The sequence below is a fragment of the Mustela putorius genome, unplaced genomic scaffold (genome assembly GCF_011764305.1).
Source record: "Mustela putorius furo isolate JIRA1106 unplaced genomic scaffold, ASM1176430v1.1 tig00003901_pilon_pilon_pilon, whole genome shotgun sequence".
Taxonomy (NCBI): domain Eukaryota; kingdom Metazoa; phylum Chordata; class Mammalia; order Carnivora; family Mustelidae; genus Mustela; species Mustela putorius.
The window spans coordinates 2063172-2083306 of record NW_025422049.1 but is presented as its reverse complement, the minus strand read 5'-3'; positions in this window follow the sequence as shown (position 1 = coordinate 2083306).

Here is a 20135-nt window from a genome sequence, read left to right as displayed (position 1 = left end):
TTGTGATGCCACCAACGTTGGCTTTCTTTTTCAATATCCCTTTGGCTATTCGAGGTCTTTTCTGGTTCCATATAAATTTTAGAATTATTTGTTCCATTTCTTTGAAAAAGATGGATGGTACTTTGATAGGAATTGCATTAAATGTGTAGATTGCTTTAGGTAGCATAGACATTTTCACAATATTTATTCTTCCAATCCAGGAGCATGGAACATTTTTCCATTTCTTTGTGTCTTCCTCAATTTCTTTCATGAGTACTTTATAGTTTTCTGAGTATAGATTCTGTGTCTCTTTGGTTAGGTTTATTCCTAGGTATCTTATGGTTTTTGGATGCAATTGTAAATGGGATTTGTTGACTCCTTAATATCTCTTTCTTCTGTCTTGCTGTTGGTGTAGAGAGAAATGCAACTGATTTCTGTGCATTGATTTTATATCCTGACACTTTACTGAATTCCTGTATAAGTTCTAGCAGTTTTGGAGTGGAGTCTTTTGGGTTTTCCACATATAGTATCATATCATCTGCGAAGAGTGATAATTTGACTTCTTCTTTGCCGATTTGGATGCCTTTTAATTTCCTTTTGTTGTCTGATTGCTGAGGCTAGGACCTCTAGTACGATGTTGAATAGCAGTGCGTTGTGATAATGGACATCCCTGCCGTGTTTCCTGACCTTAGCGGAAAAGCTTTCAGTTTTTCTCCATTGAGAATGATATTTGCGGTGGGTTTTTCATAGATGGCTTTGATGATATTGAGGTATGTGCCCTCTATCCCTACACTTTGAAGAGTTTTGATCAGGAAGGGATGTTGTACTTTGTCAAATGCTTTTTCAGCATCTATTGAGAGTATCATATGGTTCTTGTTCTTTCTTTTATTGATGTGTTGTATCACATTGACTGATTTGCGGATGTTGAACCAACCTTGCAGCCCTGGAATAAATCCCACTTGGTCGTGGTGAATAATCTTTTTAATGTACTGTTGAATCCTATTGGCTAGTATTTTGTTGAGTATTTTCGCATCTGTGTTCATCAAGGATATCGGTCTATAGCTCTCTTTTTTGGTGGGATCCTTGTCTGGTTTTGGGATCAAGGTGATGCTGGCCTCATAAAATGAGTTTGGAAGTTTTCCTTCCATTTCTATTTTTTGGAACAGTTTCAGGAGAATAGGAATTAGTTCTTCTTTTAAATGTTTGGTTATAGAATTCCCCCGGGGAAGCCGTCTGGCCCTGGGCTTTTTGTTTGTTTGGAGATTTTTAATGACTGTTTCAAATCTCCTTACTGGTTATGGGTCTGTTCAGGCTTTCTATTTCTTCCTGGTTCAGTTGTGGTAGTTTATATGTTTCTAGGAATGCATCCATTTCTTCCAGATTGTCGAAATTTATTGCCGTTAGAGTTGCTCATAGTATGTTCTTATAATAGTTTGTATTTCTTTGGTGTTTTTGTTGTGATCTCTTCCTCTTTCATTCATGATTTTATTTATTTGGGTCCTTTCTCTTTTCTTTTTTGATAAGTCGGGCCAGGGGTTTATCAATTTTATTAATTCTTTCAAAGAACCAGCTCCTAGTTTCGTTGATTTGTTCTATTGTTTTTTTTTTGGTTTCTATTTCATTGATTTCTGCTCTGATCTTTATGATTTCTCTTCTCCTGCTGGGCTTAGGTTTCTTTCTTGTTTCTTTCTCCAGCTCCTTTAGGTGTAGGGTTAGGTTGTGTACCTGAGACCTTTCTTGTTTCTTGAGAAAGGCTTGTACCGCTATATATTTTCCTCTCAGGACTGCCTTTGTTGTGTCCCACAGATTTTGAACCGTTGTATTTTTCATTATCATTTGTTTCCATGATTTTTTTCAATTCTTCTTTAATTTCCCGGTTGACCCATTTCATTCTTTAAAAGGATACTGTTTAGTCTCCATGTATTTGGGTTCTTTCCAAACTTCCTTTTGTGGTTGAGTTCTAGCTTTAGAGCATTGTGGTCTGAAAATATGCAGGGAATGATCCCAAATCTTTTGATACCGGTTGAGTCCTGATTTTAGGACCGAGGATGTGATCTATTCTGGAGAATGTTCCATGTGCACTAGAGAAGAATGTGTGTATATTCTGTTGCTTTGGGATGAAATATTCTGAATATATCTGTGATGTCCATCTGGTCCAGTTTGTCATTTAAGGCCTTTATTTCCTTGCTGATCTTTTGCTTGGATGACCTGTCCATTTCAGTGAGGGGAGTGTTTAAAGTCCCCTACTATTATTGTATTATTGTTGATGTGTTTCTTTGATTTTGTTATTAATTGGTTTATATAGTTGGCTGCTCCCACATTGGGGGCATAGATATTTAAAATTGTTAAATCTTCTTGTTGGACAGACCCTTTGAGTATGATATAGTGTCCTTCCTCATCTCTTATTATAGTCTTAGGCTTAAAATCTAATTGATCTGATATAAGGATTGCCACTCCTGCTTTCTTCTGATGTCCATTAGCATGGTAAAATTCTTTTCCACCCCCTCACTTTAAATCTGGAGGTGTCTTCGGGCTTAAAATGTGTTTCTTGGAGGGAACATATAGATGGGTTTTGTTTTTTTATCCATTCTGATACCCTGTGTCTTTTGACAGGGGCATTTAGCCCATTAACATTCAGGGTAACTATTGAGAGATATGAATTTAGTGCCATTGTATTGCCTGTAAGGTGACTGTTACTGTATATGGTCTCTGTTCCTTTCTGATCTACCACTTGTAGGCTCTCTCTTTGCTTAGAGGACCCCTTTCAATATTTCCTGTAGAGCTGGTTTGGTATTTGCAAATTCTTTCAGTTGTTGTTTGTCATGGAAGCTTTTAATCTCTCCTTCTATTTTCAATGATAGCCTAGCTGGATATAGTATTCTGGGCTGCATGTTTTTCTCATTTAGTGCTCTGAAAATATCATGCCAGCTCTTTCTGGCCTGCCAGGTCTCTGTGGATAAGTCAGCTGCCAATCTAATATTTTTACCATTGTATGTTACAGACTTCTTTTCCCGGGCTCTGCTTTCAGGATTTTCTCTTTGTCATTGAGACTTGTAAATTTTACTATTAGGTGACGGGGTTGTGTGTGGGGGCCTATTCTTATTGATTTTGAGGGGCATTCTCTGAACCTCCTGAATTTTGATGCTCGTTCCCTTTGCCATATTGGGGGAAATTCTCCCCAAATAATTCTCTCCAGTATACCTTCTGCTCCCCTCTCACTTTCTTCTTCTTCTGGAATCCCAATTATTCTAATGTTGTTTCGTCTTATGGTGTCACTTATCTCTCGAATTCTCCCCTCGTGGTCCAGTAGCTGTTTGTACCCTCTTTTGCTCAGCTTCCTGTTATTCTCTGTCATTTGGTCTTCTATATCACTAATTCTTCTTCTGAGGCTCATTGATCCTAGCAGTTAGAGCTTCCATTTTTGATTGCACCTCATTAATAGCTTTTTTGATTTCACCTTGGTTAGATTTTAGTTTAACTTTTTATTTCTCCAGAAAGGGCTTTTATAATCTCTCGAGAGGGTTTTTCTAATATCTTCCATGCCTTTTTCGAGCCCGGCTAGAACCTTGAGAATTGTCATTCTGAACTCTAGATCTGACCATATTACCGATGTCTGTATTGATTAGGTCCCTAGCCTTCGGTTACTGCCTCTTGTTCTTTTTTTTTGTGTTGCATTTTTTACGTTCTTGTCATTTGGTCCAGATAAGAGTAAAAATGAAGGGGGTAGTAAAATACTAAAAGCGTGGCAACAACTCAGGAAAAAAATATGCTTTAACCAAATTAGAAGAGATCCAAAATCGTGAGTGGGGAGAAAGGGGATAAAAAGAGGTTCAAAAAGGAAGGAAAGAAAAAAAAAAACAAAAAGAAAAGAAAAAAAAAAAAGAAAACAAAAAAAAAAAGAAAAGATAAAGAATTTTTAAAACAGAAAACACCTAAGAAAAATGTAAAAAAAAAAAAAAATATCTATATATATATATATATTAGATAAACTAGTACAAAAATCGTTAAAAAAAGAGAAAAAGGTAACAGTTAAAAAAAAATTTTACCCCGAAGGCGAGAAAAAAAAAAAAATGAAAAAGAAAAAATTAAATTAACTGCAAGACTAAAAAAAAATCTCACAGGAAAAAGCCATGAGTTCCGTGCTTGGCTTTCTCCTCCTCTGGAATTCTGCTGCTCTCCTTGGTATTGAAACCGCACTCCTTGGTAGGTGAACTTGGTCTCGGCTGGATTTCTTGTTGATCTTCTGGGGGAGGGGCCTGTTGTAGTGATTCTCAATTGTCTTTGCCCCAGGCGGAATTACACCGCCCTTACCCGGGGCCGGGGTGTGAGTAATCCGCTCGGGTTGCTTTCAGGAGCTTTTGTTCCCTGAGCACTTTCCGTAGAGTTCCAGAGGACGGGAATACAAATGGCGGCCTCCTGGTCTCCGGCCCGAGGAGCCGAGAGCCCAGGGCCCCACTCCTCAGTGCGCCCTCAGAGAACAGCGCGCCCAGTTACTCCCGTCTGCCTGACCTCCGGCCCGCGCTCCGAGCTCACCGAGCCTGCGACCGGTTCCTGCCGATGGATTTTCAGGTGTTTGCAATCTTTAGATAAGCTATCTAGCTGATCTCCGGCTAGCTGAAGCAGTCTCAGCTTGCTACTTCTCCGCCATCTTCAGCAGAGATCAAATTAATACAATCTTGAATGAAAGGGGAGAGCTCATTACTAATACCAAGGAAATAGAAACAATTGTTTGAAACTATTACCAGCAACTATGTGCCAACAAATGAAGCAACATGGAAGAAATGGATGCCATCCTGGAAACTTACAAACTACCAACACTGAAACAGGAAGAAACAGAAATATGAATGAACCAATAACTAATAACAAAATTGAAGCAGTAGTCAAAAAGTTCCTTTAAAAAAAAGAAAGAAAGAAAGAAAGAAAAAGTCCAGGGCCAGAAGGCTTCTCAAGGGAGCTTTACCAAACATTTAAAGAATAAAGAATGCCTATTCTACTGAAGGTGTTCCAAAAAATAGAAACAGAAAGAAAACTCCATCTATGAGGCTACCATTACCCTCATCCCCAAACCAGCAAAGACACCATCAAAAAGGAGAATTACAGACCAATATCTCTGATGAACATTGATGCCAAAATTCTCAAAAAGATCCTCGCTAATAGGATCCAACAGTATATTAAAAGGATTATTCACCATTACCAAGTAGGATTTGTCCCTGGAATTCAAGGGTAGTTTAACATTCACAAATCAATCAATGTGATAGAGCACACCTAGAAAGGACAAGAACCGTATGATCCTCTCATTGATACAGAAAAAAGCATTTGACAAAATACAACATCTGTTCATAGTATAGGGATAGAGGGAACATTCCTCAATATCATAAAATCCACTTATGAAAAGACAACAATGAATATCATTATTAATGAGGAAAAGCTGAGAGCTATTTACCTAAGGTCAGGAACATGACAGGAATGCCCACTCTCACTGCTACTGTTCTTTTTTTTTTAAGATTTTATTTATTCATTTGATAGAGATTAAAAGTAGGCAGAGAAGCAGGCAAAGAGAGAGGAGGAAGCAGGCTTCCTGCTGAGCAGAGAGCCTGACATGAGACTTGATCCCAAGATCCTGGGATCATGACCTGAACCAAAGGCAGACGCTTTAACCCACTGAGCCACCCAGGCACCCACTATTGTAGTGCTAGAAGTCCTAGCCTCAGCAGTCAGGAAAAATTTTTAAAAAGAAAAAAAAAAGAAAAGAAAAAGAGAAAAGAATAAGTCAAACTCTCTTTCTCCACAGATGACATGATATGTTATATGGAAAATCCAAAGACTCCACCCCAATATTATTGGAATTCATACAGCAATTCAGTAATGTGTCAAGATACAAAATCAATGCACATAAATCAGTTACTTTTCTATATGCTAACAATGTAACTGTAGAAAGAGAAATTAAGGAATCAACTCCATTCACAATAGCAACAAATACCATAAGATACCTAGGAATAAACCTAATTAAGAGGTAAAGGATCTATACTATAGAAGCTACAGAATACTTATGAAGGAAACTGAGGAAGACACAAAATGATGGATAAACATTTCATGCTTATGAATTGGAAGAATAAACATTGTGAAAATGTCTATCCTGCACAGAGCAATTTACATTTTCAATGCTATCCCTATTAAAATGCCATTAGCAGTTTTCAAAGAGCTGGAACTAACAGTCCTAAAATTTTTATGAAACTAGAAAAGACCCCAAATCATCAGGGGAATGTTGAAAAAGAAAAACAAAGCTGGAGGTATCATGTTGCCTAACTTCAAGCTATATTACAAAGTTGTGATCACCAAGATAGCATAGTATTGGCACAAAAACAAACATGTAAACTAATGGAACAGAATAGAGACACGAGAAATGGACCCTCAACTCTATGGTCAACTAACCTTTGACAAATTAGAAAAAAAAATCCAATGGAATAAAGACAGTCTTTTCAATAAGTGGTGCTGGGAAAATTGGACAGCTACATATGGAATGAAACTGGACAATTCCCTTGCACCATACAAAATGATAAACTCAAAATGGATGAAAGCCATCAATATAAGACAGTAATCCATCAAAATCTTAGAGGAGAACATAGGCAGTCACCTCTTCAACATTGGCCACAGTGGCTTCTTTCAAGACATAGTTCCAAAGGCAAGTGAAACAAAAGCAAAAATGAACTTTTGGGACTTCATCAAGATAAAAAGCTTCTGCACAGCAAAGGAAACGGTAGTCAACAAAACTAAGAGGCAGCCCGCAGAATGGGAGAAAATATTTATCAATGACATTACAAATAAAAGGTGATATCCAAGATCTATGAAGAACTTCTCAGGGTGCCTGGATGGCTCAGTGGGTTAAAGTCCCTGCTTTCAGTTCAGGTCATGATCCCAGGGTCCTGGGATCGAGCCGTGCATCAGGCTCTCTGCTCAGCAGGGATCCTGCTTCCCCCTCTCTCTCTCTGCCTACCTCTCTGCCTACTTGTGATCTCTGTCGAATAAATAAATAAAATCTTTAAAAAGAAAAAGAACTTCTCAAACTCAACACTCAAAAAAAAAAAACAAATAGCCCGGTCAAAAAATGGGCAGAAGACATTAAAAGACACTTCTCCAAAGAAGACATATAAATGGCTAATAGATGTGTGAAAAAATGCTCCACATCACTAGCTATCAGGGAACTACAAATCACAACCACAATGAAATACCATCTTATACCAGTTAGAATGGAAAAACTAAACAAAACAGGAAACAACAAATGTTGGCGAGGATGTGAAGAAAGTGGAACCCTTTATACTTTTGATGGGAATACAAGCTGATAAACATTCACTTTGGAAAACAGTATGAAGGTTCCCCAAGAAGTTAAGAATAGAGCTACCCTAAAACCCAGCAACTGCACTACTAGGCATTTACCCCAAAGATACATATGTAGTGAAACAAAAGGGCACATGCACCCCAATGTTCATAGCAGCAGTGTCCATAATAGCTGAACTATGGAAGGAGCTGAGATGCTCTTCAACAGGTGAATGGTAAAGAGAATGTGGGACATATGTACAATGGAATATTATTCAGCCATCAGAAATGATGAATACCGAGCATTTGCAGTGACATGGATAGAACTGGAAGGGATTAGGTTAAGTGAAATAAGTCAAACAGAGAAATACAATTATCATATGGTTTTACTCATATGTGGAACAAAAGCAATAGCACAGGGGACCATCGGAGAGTGGAGAGAAACTCAAAGGGTGAAAAATCAGAGATGGCGACAAACCATGAGAGACTACAAATCCTGGGAAGCAATCTGAGGGTTTCAGAGGGGAATAGATTGGGGGAAGGAGGTAACAGGGTGATGGGTATTGAGGAGGCACATGCTGTAATGAGAACTAGGTGTTATATGTAACTGAAGAATCACTGAACACTACATCAGAAACTAATGATATACTCCACAGTGGTTATATTTTTAAAAATAAATATAATTAATTAATTAATTCAAAAAAATAATTGTGATACTTAATGTTTGAAGTTTTAAATCTGAGCAGCCAGCCATAGGACATCCTTTTTACTTTCCTTCTTAAATAATGCCAAAGTCCTATCAAATTGACTTCTTTGCATATCTCCTTCAGGTTCAATATTAATGCTTCCAGAAACCCCAAAGGGCACAAGAAGCCACTAGATGAAAACCACTCTGCTCTTAAAATTACATAAGTACTTGTTGTAATAATACAATTACTGAGAGCTTGATGTAAGATAAAGTAGAATAGAATTTTAAGAGGACTTCAGTACCATTTCAATCACTCCACAGGTACAAACTTGTCAGGTATCTTCCATGGATAGTTCCACATTTCTGTGAATGCCCCTGAATTTCATTCCTTCTCATGTGGAGTAATTGATAGGAATTGATGAGATAAGAGGAGAAGTGGAAATAGGGATAGATAACATTAGAGGCATAAGGGCATTCTATTCTGGCTAAATTAAATATATTGGTATGATATGCATTTGCAAAAACTGCACATTTTTCTAGGAAATTTTGTAAACAATCTTCAAATGAAAACATCAGTGTCTAAGACTGCTACTGAACATTTTAGGGTGATTGTATTGAAGCTAGCATATATTCAGCCAGGTGAGCAATCTGAACATAGTTGATAAGACCACAAAAACACCTCATATGCAAACACTCATTTCAAAGCCACCTTAATTGCCAGCACACTTTGTCTCACAAATGTGAAGCTATACTTCCAGTGAACACAACAAAGTGCTGAAATCCATTAGAAAGTACTTGTAAAATAGGCATGTTTTGAGGACTTGGTTTTGATGATTTGAAAATCAGCAAAAGAGCATAAAACTAATATCTACCTGGACAGGGCTATATTTTCCCTGCTTGTATGAAATCAGAGCCAACAGTAATAAATGGTTTAATGTAATCCTAAAGTTTACTCTTCATTTAAACCAAACAGGTTCATAAGTCTATGAACAAATAGGTCATTTTCTATAGAAGGGCTATGACACATATACTTTCTATTGCCATATTTGAAACCTCTTTATAGTTTAGTTGAACTACAGTCTTTTGCACACTGATTACACAAGTATATCCTATGATATGGGTTAGTGTTAGTAGTTCTTGAAAATAATTACTCATTATAATTAATAACAACATGGCAAAAGCTTTCAGCCTACTCTGTTTGGCATATAATGCAAAGTTTGAAAGACATCTTTCTTTTTCTCAATTCTGCACATCAGAAGGTACTATTTGTTGCTCTTTTTTTTTTAACACTGTATATGAGGAGGAGAGACAAAAGCAATTTGCCAAAGGTCAAAGAGAATATCAGGAAAAATACTGAGAATAAAACTTCAGGGTTACTAATAATGAGACACCTGGTTTCATTGCCTGATACACTCAAGCACTGTACTTTGTACTGGATGCACTATTTCCACTTCATTCTCTATAACTGCTTTATTAGACTGGAGCTAACAAGAAGCAACACCAAACAGTGGCAGATATAGTGCTATCTTAGAAATGTGAATTAAACCATGCTCAGCTGTGACTCAAACATACAGAAGAATGAGTCGAACTCTAGGATACATTTAACAATTCCTCTCTTATCTTGCATTTCTCTTGAAAAATTACTTTTCACGTTTCTCTTGAAAAGTTATATCTTACATTAACACATGGTCAAATTTTTGTTAACTGGTTATAATAAGACAATAAAGTTATATGACCAAACCCAAGGTGTGCTCATAGAAACTTAGCTGACTGTACTTCAATCTAAAATTTACAGTCCCTAAGTATATTATTAGCATAGTTCTGACTAGGCCACATACAATGAGACACTCAGGTTTACATGTTATTTTCTGACTAAAAAAAGACATCTTGTCAAAAATCCAACCAAAAGGGGTGCCTGGATGGCTCAGTCTTTAAGTGTCTGCCTTCGGCTCAGGTCATAATCCCAGGGTCCTGGGATGGAACCCCAGCATCACATCAGGCTCGGGAGCCTGCTTCTCTCTCTCCCACTCACCCTGCTTGTGTTACCTTTTCTCTCTCTCTCTCTCTCTCTCTCTCAAATAAATAAAATTAAATCTTTAAAAAAAAATCCAACCAAAGAAGTTTGTCATAGAAATGGCTCTAGCTATGCCGCCAAATCACTAAGTATATAAATCCTCCTTTATTTAGAAGAATTTTGATGGGGAAAAATTGGGGGGAAGATCTGTATCAGCAGCGGGATACACTCAAAATGCATGGTGTGGAAAAGTGGGGAGTATTGCATTAAATTATCACTTTTCAAGCTGTGCTTATATTGGGCTACTAAATTGATAAATTTTATTAAATTATAAAATCGTTACATTATAGAAATAAATACTCCTCGAACTGGTTTTCCAGATATTTTAATTGAATATCTTTAGGAGGGTAATGTAGGAAGTGAAATTTGTTATTTCAATATATTAAAATAATCTGTGTAGTGACACCTGGTTGGCTCATTCTGTTAAACATCTGCCTTCTGCTCAGGTCATGATCTCAGGATCCTGGTATTGAGCCCCAGTTCAGGCTCCCTGCTTAGTGGGGAGTCTGCTTCTCCACCATCCCTACCCCAGTGCTCATGCCCTCTTTCTCTCTCTCTCTCTCTCAAATAGATAATATCTTTTAAAAAATAAAATAAAATAAAATAATCTGTGTAGTTGCTCTGAATGTTAAGATAACATAGCATTAAACAGTTACTGGCATCACAATAGTTCAAAACCTTAGGTGTTATAATTAGTTCTGTCTCGGGCATTATTATGCACATTCCTAATACATAGAACTAGAGGCACTGGTAGTTAAAGAGATTCTCAGCTTTGCATTCCTACTGCTTTTTTAATCTAGATGCTAATCAGTAGAATAAGTCATGCCAATTTAGAGTTAGAAATCAGAACTATTCTAAGATTATAGCATTGTGTTATTTCTAGCAATTTTTTTTTACCTGCTTTGACTAATCCTATTTTAAATACTCTAACTTTAAATAGCTCACACGGCAGCACTTGTAGCTCTCACCTTGATATAACAGATTTCATTCTTAATTTAATTTAGTGACAGCTCAGATCTTAAAGGAAATCTATTGTTCCCTTGTCAGACTTAGAAACGACTGAAATATCCAAGTACATGATTCTTGGTTCATACCAAAAATAATGGGTATGTCTACAGAAAGTCAATACACTGGATGATTGAGCCTATTCTATAAATTTAGAAAAAAAATAAGAAAAATAACCCAATTTGATGATTTGGGGCTAGAATAGTCAAAAATTAGTTTTGTGAAATGGGTTCCATAAGATATTTTGTAGATATATCATGAATGAGAGCATAATATCATCACATTTATTTCACATTATTGGAATCAGCATAGCATTCAGATTTTCAAAGAAGACTTCACTTTCTATAGAGAAGTTTTAGGTTTACAACACAATTGAGAGTAAAGTACAGAGATTTATCATATACTATTTACCCTTACACACACAACACTTGCCAAAACAGTATATTTTTTACTAATCACAACACAACCTAATTCACCGATACCATAGTTTAACTTAGGGTTCACTCTTGATATTATACATTCTACGGGTTTGGATAAAAGTGTAATGGCACATATCCGTCATTATAATTTGATACAGAATATTTTTACTGCCCAAAGTTGCCTCTGTATTCTGCCCTTTCATCTCCCATTCTCTATCTTGGCAACCAGTGATCTTTTTGTTATTTCCATATTTTTTGCCTTTTCCAGAATGTTTTATTCTGGAAATCATACAATATATAATAATCTTTTCAAATTGGCTTTTGTTTTCAGTTAATAGTATGCAATTTATGGTTCCTTTGTATCTTTTTATAGGTTGATAGTTCATTTTTTTTAGTGCTGAAAATTGCTGATAATATTCCATTGCTTCAATGTGTTATAGTTTATTTATCTGTTCACCTACTGAAGGATATCTTGGTTGCATCAAAGCTTTGGCAATTATGAATAAAGCTGCTATAAACCTCTATGTACAGGTTTATGTGAACATGATTTTCAACTGCTTTGAATAAATACCAAGGAACATCATTGCTTAATCCTATAATAAGGCTATGTTTAGTTTTATAAGATACCACCAAACTGTTTTCCAAAGTGGAAGTATGATTTTGCATTCTCACCAGCAATGTAAGAGAGTTCCTGTTCCACATTCTTGTCAGCATTTGGTGTTGTCTGCATTTTGCATTTTGACCATTCTATTGGGTATGTAATGGTATCTCCTTGTTTTAATTTGCAATTCCCTGATGGCATATGATGTGGAACATCTTTTCATATGCTTATTTGTCACCTGTAGATCTTCTTTGGTGAGATGTTTGTTAAACTTTTTGAACCATTTTTGTTGTTGTTGTTGTTCAAGTTGTTTGTTTTCTACTAAGTTATTAAAGTTGTTTTGTGTGTGTGTGTGTGTGTGTGTGTGTGTGTGTGTATTTTGGAGAAAGTCCTTTATGACGTGTGTCTTTTGCAAATATTTACTCTTGGGCTGTGGCTTGTCTTCTTATTCTCTTGGCATCCCTTTTTTAAGACAGAAGTTTTTAGTTTTAATGAAGTCCAGCTTATCCATTATTTTTTTTTCATGAATTATGTCTTTGGTGTCATATCTAAAAGAACAACACCATATTCAAGGTTATCTAAGTTTTCTCTATGTTATCTCCTAGGAGTTTTATAGTTTTATATTTTACATTTAGGTTTATGATCAATTTTGAGTTAATCTCTTTGGAGGATAAAATTCTGTATGTATATTCATATTTTCACATGTGGATGTCCAATTGTCTCAGCAACATTTATCGAAGAGACTATCATTGCTCCTTTGTGCCATTCACTTTTTTGGTAATTTAGATTTTGCTTTAGTGGTGCTAGTAGAAATTGGTACTCTATTCTGTCACTACAGATAATAACTGCATTTCCATTTTCTTTTTATTACAAATCAATAATGCAATTAACATAATAAGATCCCTAGAGTTATTTATGTAATTATTGCTTTTATAAAGAAAAGAACCACCACATAAGATGTAAGGCATTTTAAAACAAAATCATGAAACAAGTTCCAGGAAACTACTCTTCAGAGAAACAACATAGTGTATCTTTTACATAATTTTTTTTTTCTTTATGATTTCATAATAACTGAAGGTAGAGTAGCACCAACCAAATTAAGGAAGTTACTCTATTCACTGAAAGAATCAACAATCCAATTTGGGCTCCTAAAATAAAATATTCTGTCTTTCAGTTATGTTGATACTCTTTTAGACCATTAGTTCCTTTATTTTGTTTGACTTATAGAAAACAAGTTATAGTATAAGAGTAAGAAACTAAGCAGTCTCACCATGCATATATACCACTTAGTATATTAACCAAATAACACTTAAAACTAATTTAATCTGATGTATATTTAAAGACATTCATGAATTATTTGCAAGATAAGTAGGCATAAATTTTAAATAGTTAGCATCTCTCTTTCTCTCTCTCTCTCTCACACACACACACACACACACACACACACAATTTCTTGTCTCACTTTTAGATCTCCCATATCTCAAACACCATTTGAATTCTTTCATAGACTGTGAATTAAAGGCAGTGAGGGGCAGTGACAGAGATTCATATTAAGCCAGATAATATAGCCAGATAACTGTGGGAGATGAAAGCTGCAGGGAGCAGAGTGAGGTACATTTAGGTGAATAGTTAAAGTTGAAAGGTTTTGGTGCATAGGTAGACTGTAAGATATTGCAGCCAGAAGTGAGACTTTAAAATCTGAATCTATAACAAAATCTATGAGTGCAACTGGAAAGGGATAGGGCAACAGGTTAGTTTCAAATCTGGAGAGTGGTTATATTCTTGTTTTTTTTTTAAGATTTTATTTATTTATTTGAGACAGAAAGGGAGAGAGAGAGAGCATAGTGGGTAGGGCAGAAGGAGAGGGAGAAGCAGACTCCCCACTGAGCAGAGAGCTTAATGGGGGGCTCGATCCCAGGACCCTGAGATTGTGACTTAAGCAGAAGGCAGATGCTTTACCAACTGAGCCTCCCAGGTGCCCCTAGAGAGAGGCCATGTTCTCAGGTCAAAAAGAAACTCTGCCAAAATTAAAGGGCTTCTGGTCCAGGTAATATTAGGATCACTACTTGAGAAATAATACTTGAAGACTCACCAAAACGTCACATTAAAAAAAAGCCAGAGGGACATGCCAGCCTGTGGGCTTTTATCACCCACTGTTCTACCTCTGGAAGGAAAAGACACACTTTGTATTGTGTGGCGCTTATAATCCTGGCAGAGCAACTTTCCTTTGATGATTTTCAAGAACGCTGTGCTGTGAATTGGCAAAATCTCTAGGAAGCAGCATGCCATTGCCTCTGGGGAAACTGGTTCTTTTTTCCAGTGTGGTGGCCAGTGGGAGCTGTGCCCTTATACAGAAAGCTTTTTCTAGGGCTTCCTTTTACCAGCTGGCACTGGAACAGCTACACAACCACCCTGAGGTGCTGGTGGCTTTGTATACTTCTCTCAACGTCTACTATCTCCACTTCATCAACAAGTACAACTTTGTGGACATTGCCAATGCCTAGTTGAAGATTCCTGTCTCTGGATACAAGTCAGAGGGCCATCTCTATGTCAGCTCAGCCAGGGGTGCCCCTTTCAGAGGGTGGCACCTTCAGGAGGTCTTCTTTAGTGTCGAGGATGGTCAACAGTAAAGTGTGTTCAAATTCAGTGGGGACACTGATGACAAAGTTAAAAAAAAAAAAAGAGTAAAGGTCATCAAAAACAGCTTTCCCCAAGCATGCCCTTTCTTCATCACCATGTACCCTTCATACCTATGAGCCAGTTTTCCAACAACAGGGGATGATTGTATGTACTGCTGTATAGTAATTTTGGTATAATGCTAATTTGACCATAACTATTACGGAGTTTTTATTTAATCAGAAATGAAAATTTTACTATAAATTTATAAGAATTTATTTGAAAACTCACCATCTAAAGACCTTGAGTACCTCAGTAGGTTGGGTGTCTGATTCTTGGCTCCAGCTCATCTCTTATGGGTCATGGGAAAAGCCCTGGCACTGGGCTCCATGCTCACCAGGTAGTTGGCTTGAAGATTCTTGCCCTCTGACCCTCACACCAACTGTATGTGCACTCTCTCCCTCTAAAATTAAATTTAAAAAATAATAAAGAAAGAAAGGAAGGAAGGAAGGAAAGAAGAAAGAAAGAAACTGTCTAAAAACAAAACACAGAATAAAAGAAAACAATATTTTTAAAAAGAAGAAGAAAAAGCCAGAGTGACTCTTCTAAATGAAAATCAGGACATTTCTTGCTTGACATTTCCAGTGGTTCTCCATCACATTTAGAATGAAATCTAAATTTTACCATGGCATTTAAGAGTTAACTTGACTTACCCCAATCCTATCCCATCTTTTGGGTATTCATTGGAACATGCTAAACTTACTCTCATTTCTGGGTTTTTGCATTTTCTGTACTCCTTTCTTACAATCTTGGCTCATTCCCTTAAATGCATTAAGGACTCTACTCAAATATCATCATGCCCAGAGATGTTCTGAGAATCCTATTTAAAACAGCAACATGCTACTTTTGAACCCTTTACCACTTTTTGTTTTTCTTTATATGTGGCATTGTTGAATATGTTTATTTATTTTATATCTTTTCCATTAGAATATCAGTTCCATGAAGACAGAAATAACTTCCTGTTTATTGTGTTGCTCTTGCAACATTAGCAGGAGAGGTAGATTTGTTCCTATGAAGTTAATTAAATGTAAATTTCAGGAACTTTCTTTTGCATAGGCCCCTTTCAATGCCTTGCATGTAATTCTATATTTGTAATTTTGTAGTCTTCTTTTCAAATTGAGCTTATCAAAATGATGTTAACTTTAGACCCAAATAAATCTCTTTAATATCTAGTGCCTGACATTTCAAAAGTCCTCAATAAATAGTTTTGAATTAATGAATTTTAAAAATGAATGAATATCTTAAATATTTTAAGCTAAAAAAATTTGTTAGCTCTCTTCTTGATAGCAAGCTTTGATAGGGTTGGGCGTGGTTGAAAGGTGAAAGATGTTGGGTGTCCACTGAGAAAAGTGAAACAAGCCTGTTCTGAAGGATGCTATGGGGTCTTAAGGCAAACTTTGTTTACTTCGTAACTTTTCCTAGTGTTGGGATACTACATTATGATTTAGTGCCTTAATAAATGATGTTCCAATTATAATTCCATTATTTGTGATACAGTGTTATTTCTCTTATATTTACTAAGATATGAACTATCCTTTCTGGTATATTCAGAGAGTATCCACACTTTAAAGAAATCACTGGGGCACCTAGGTGGCTCATTTAGTTAAGCGTCTGACTCTTGGTTTTGGCACAGGTCATGATCTTGCTGTCATGGGATCAAGCCCCATGTAGGACTCTGTGCTCAGCGCGGTGTCTGCTTCAAAGCAGACAGGGAGAGTCAAGACTTAAAATGTAGGAAAAAGGAAAAAATAATCCAGTGCATTAATGAGGAGACAGTCATGCTTCAAATGATTTCTTTTCTTTTTGTTAAAGATCTTATTTATTTATTTATTTGAAAGAGAGAGAGTGAGTGGGAGGGAGAGGGAAAACTGTGTGGATTCAGCCAGGATTATGTAATAGAGTGGTATTTGCCCAGTGGAAAAACAGATGCACATTGTATGTATACTTTATAAATACAGTTGAGTGTAATATTAAATATATATATATATCTGTGTGTATACACACACACACACATATACACATATACACAAATACATTATATATACTAAAGGTGAGAGAAAGAGACTTAGCAAGCAAACGTTAGGATTTATTTTCACTTGTCATTTGTAGCTCCTCCATAGAATCACCCAGCTCTTCCTGAGTCATTAATAAGGAATTAATAAAAATAAGCCATTAATAGGAGAGATTAGTTAAATAATACGTCATACTTTAAATAATGGTCAAAACTACTTACAATGAAAGCTGTCTATGAATTGATCACTCTCAATTTATAGAAGCACATCTGCCTTGGTTTTTAATCTAGTCAAATTGTTTTTTGGCCAGCAGCACTGCCTGAGGCAAATGTATATCAACCTGACAAAAAGCAATACAAAGTCTTGCTTCAGAGGTTCTAGTTGCTTAAAGCTATAATACTTCTTTAAAAGCTCCAAGGTGTTATAATTAAAAATGTATCAATTGCTTAACTTGTCAACCAAAGGCAGTTATTGTAAAGTATTATTTCAAACAGCTAGACTCTCATTGTTCATGTGTGATTGCATTTATAGAAAAAAATTTACGTATAAATTTAACTTCTTGGAAGTAAAGCTCATCAAAACATCTCCAAAACCTTTTGGAATCTGTTCACTTTCTGGGAGGCTGTACATACTAACTTTCCACTTGGGTTTATAGATAAATGTGAAAACAATTAACATGCAGATTTTTGATGATGACTTGAGAGGAGAGGTGAAAAAACTTCCTCTAGAAATGCTAATTTGACTTTAGTAACAGAATGTCAATTGAGACTGTAGTTAAAAATATTTTTTTAGTGAATTCTTTTTTATTTTTTCCTTCTCTTGCCCCCTCTTTTTCCCCAAGAAATGAAGAAAGCAATTAGTAGCATGATGATTAAAGAAATAATTGGGAATTGCAAGCTCACATCACAGTAATTTAGGACAATTTCATGCTTTTACTACCATACCAAATTAGCAAATTTTCTCTGTTACAAAAAAAGTTCATGAAGCAAAATTACCCTATCTTCCCCTGTTTCCACTGCCAATAAAAAACAAAACAGACAGGCACACGGATGGCAGAGAACATTTTTTTTAACATGTATGAAAAGGAATAAAATTACTTCTTCACAAATTAAAATTTAAGAAACAGTTCTACTCTCTTGTGTGTGTGCAAACAAGTTGCTTTTCATGGGAATATTTTATTTAAATTAAATAATATACTCAACCCTGTGCAAATAATTGTGTTGTTAATCTCCCTACACTACTTTGAACTGAAAGTGAGGGAAAACTGGTCAATGTTAATCAATTGCCTTGGAGGAACACAGAGCTCTTTTGACAGAGGTGCATAATGGATGAAGCACAAAATGAGATAATTGGAAGATGTTTATCCTAGAGGGTGCTAAGATTGTAATTACAATTAAAAAGTTCTCATATCCTAATATCATTCATTGTAGAGACACACACTCTGTCTTCATTTGCCTGCATCAATATATGTTCCCGTACCAATGAAGTTCTGTTCATCTGTGACCTCACCTGAATTTGGGAATCTAACAGAAGAATGTAAATAATGCCAACTACTCATATATTTTTCTTAATGTGAGTGCTGTTGCATAGTCATTCAGAGACAGTTTCTTAACCAGAGAAGTAATGCCGTTCTTGAATATATGACCCTGGAGTGGCTCTAGAAAAAATAAATATTTGAATGTTTTTATCCAAAATTTTAGATGTGTCCTGTTTCAGGATTATGTGTTATAAATTCTGAAATCACCAAGTGAATATCTGTATTTTAGGATGTTAAAAAATTCATTGACGCATAAAGAATTCTTCAGAGGTGCTTTATTCAAGTAGCGAGAGTTCAACAACTGGTTTCTATCAAGAAAATTACAATACATTGTTGAGAGCTCCTTGTGACCTGTGATATAGTGAAGGTACAATCCCTTAACACATAACAATAGTAGATTTATTAATGTATTGCATTATGATATTTCTTCACCACTTATAAAACACTTTTTTTTGGGCTTACAACCTTTAAAGTTCTTGGGGTGAAATTCAAAACTGTGGAAGGCAAGAAAAGACTGAACAAAGAGGAAGACCACCCCATATTGGTAGGGGACAGTTTTAATAGGAAAGGAATTTACATACTAGGCTTGTCTTGGGTGGATGCAACAAAAATAGATCTCTGCAGCTGCCTTAATAGGGCTCAGTCATGTATATAACCCAGATGGTCTCAACAACTCCTGACTCTCGCAAGGCTGTCGTATCCTTGAAGTGGTTCCTAGTGTGAGAATGGTGAGCTGAATGTACCTTACAAGGACAGAGGAAAGTGTAAGAAGCCTCCAATTGCCTGGGTCCAGCTCCCAGTTCAAACGTCAATCACATCCTCTCAGTGAGTTCCTTACAACAATCTTATGAAGTAAGTAAGGCTGTTTTCATCATCTCTATTGTCATTAACTAGTTCAGAATATTGGGGCTTAGCCAGTGGGTAGCAGAAAGAGAATTTGAATTCAGGTCTTCTGACTCCAGTTCTAATGTTTATTTTGCTATTGCAACATTAAGACATAATAATTTAAAGAGCCAAAGAAGAAGGCAAAAAGGGGTTAAAACTATGATAATAATGACCATTCTCTTGCAGACCAGTCATAGTTATATTTATGAGCCTTATTTCCATCACAAGTTTCACAGTGCTCACAATCCCTGTTATAACACTCAACTAAGTGATTGATCTGGATAGATCATAGAAAACATCCATTTTAATTTAAATATTTATAATTTACATCTCTCTGCCAAAACATATCCTCCAATTGGTCTATAAACCTTTAACAATTACTTTGAGAAGTTTTTAGCTGTGGCCAGAGTTATTATTGGTTAAAAAAAAAGAAAGAGAAAAAACATTTCAAGAATCAATGCTCAGACAGGAATGGGGAGGGACTCTCATAAGTTTTATGAGACTTCAATGCTGAAGGCTTCATTTCTGTTTCAAAGTTTAATTTGCTGTTTAAATCTAATTATTTTCAGTGTAACTGTATAGAGTATTTTAAAAAATAATTTAATACATTTAGGTAGAGTTTCAAGATGCTTATTTAATATTAGGGTTGAAAGGAAACTTAGTATCTCCTCTAACTCCTTTCTTTGTACAAATAAAGATGATAAGTTTCAGAGGTGCTGTAACTTGCCCAAGTTCTCACAGTTAGTGGTATAATTGGAAATACAATTCTGCTTGTTTGACACTTGAGTCACTTTCTTTTTATTTTATTATTATTTCTTTTCAGTGTTCCAAAATTCATTGTTTTTGCACCACACCTAGTGCTCCATGCAATACCTACCCTCCTTAATATCCACCACCAGGGTCACCCAACCTGCCCAACCCCCTTCCCTCCAAAACCCTCAGTTT